This window comes from Nicotiana attenuata, unplaced genomic scaffold (assembly GCF_001879085.1).
Source record: "Nicotiana attenuata strain UT unplaced genomic scaffold, NIATTr2, whole genome shotgun sequence".
NCBI lineage: Eukaryota > Viridiplantae > Streptophyta > Magnoliopsida > Solanales > Solanaceae > Nicotiana > Nicotiana attenuata.
This window is the reverse complement of record NW_017670470.1, coordinates 134,495-136,374: the sequence shown is the minus strand read 5'-3', so window position 1 is coordinate 136,374 and position 1,880 is coordinate 134,495.

Here is a 1,880-nt window from a genome sequence, read left to right as displayed (position 1 = left end):
CTGTGTCAAGGGCATTCCTTTCCAAACACCAACTTGTATGGTGACATACCAATTGCAGTTTTGAATGTTGTACGGTACGCCCACAATGCATCATCCAGCTTCTTCGCCCAATCGGTCCTTGTTGCATTCACTGTTTTTGTAAGGACACTTTTGATCTCCCTATTTGAAACTTCAACTTGCCCGCTCGACTGTGGGTGATAAGGGGTGGTCACTTTATGACGAACTCCTTATTTTCCAATAGCCTTGCGAACGCTCTATTGCAAAAATGGGTTCCACCATCACTGATTATTGCTCTCGGGGTGCCAAAACGTGTGAAAATATTCTTCTTTAGAAAGCCTGTTACCCTTTTTGCATCATTGGTTGGAAGAGCCACCGCTTCGACCCACTTGGAGACATAGTCAACCGCTACCAAGATATATTTGTCACCATACGAGCTGACAAACAGCCCCATAAAGTCGATTCCCCACATGTCAAAAACTTCTTGAATTGTGGTCATTGGCATCTCGTGACGGCGAGATATGTTGCCTGTCCTTTGGCATTCATCGCAACTTTTGACCCAAGCGTGGGCATCCTTGAACAGAGTTGGCCAATACAAACCCGATTCCAACAGTTTAGCTGCTGTCCGAATTCCTCTAAGTGTCCACCATATGGTGAAACATGGCAAGCCTGCAAAACAGAGTGTTGATCTTTTTTGGGGATACACCTCCAGATCATGTTATCTACACATATTTTAAACAGTAGAGGTTCATCCCAATAATAAGACCGACAATCACGAAAGAACTTTTTCTTTGAATTGAGGAGAGTTCATAAGGTACAATACCACTTGCTAAATAATTAGCAATGTCAGCATACCACGGTGTCTCCTCCATTGTCATTGCTAGTAACTGTTCATCCGGATGTCTCTGTTATATCCTCAACCTCTACAACCTTGAGAGGTGGTCAGCTACTTGGTTCTCTATCCCTTTTCTGTCTCTGATCTCCAGATCGAATTCTTGTAGTAGAAGAACCCAGCGAATCAAGCGTGGCTTTGACTCCTTCTTGTCTATCAGGTACCTAATTGTTGCATGGTCAGTGTAAACAATAACTTTTGAACCAATCAATTGTGACCTAAATTTGTCGAATGCAAAAACGACAGCCAACATCTCTTTTCTGTCACAGTGTAATTGAGTTGTGCACCGCTCAACCTTCTGCTTGCATAGTAAATTTGGTGCATCAGTTTATCATTTCGCTGCCCCAAGACTGCTCCTATAGCATAGTCACTAGCATCGCACATGAGCTCGAACGCTTGCTCCTAATTGGGTGCAACAATGATGGGTGTAGTCACCAATCTCTTCTTCAGCTCCTCAAATGCCAACCTGCAATCATTAGAAAACACAAAGGGCTGATCCTTTTCAAGGAGTTTACATAAGGGGTTAGCAATCTTAGAGAAATCTTTTATGAATCGCCTGTAGAACCCGGCTTGCCCAAGGAAACTTCTCACTGCCTTGACTGAAGTAGGCGGTGGCAACTTCTTAATCACGTCAACCTTAGCATGGTCAACCTCGATTCCCTTACTGGACACTCGATGCCCCAAGACTATCCCTTCTTGTACCATAAAATGGAACTTTTCCCAGTTCAGCACTAAATTCGTCTCCATACATGTTATGAGCACTCTTCTTAAATTGTGAAGACAGTCCTCGAATGAATCCCCCACCACGGAGAAATCATCAATAAATACCTCCATAATGTCTTCAACCATGTCCGTGAATATGGCTAACATGCACCGTTGGAATGTCGTCGGTGCATTATAAAGCCCAAAAGGCATTCTCCGAAAAGCAAAGATGCCATATGGACAGGTGAAGGATGTTTTCTCTCTGTCTTTGAGGGCTATTGAGATCTGA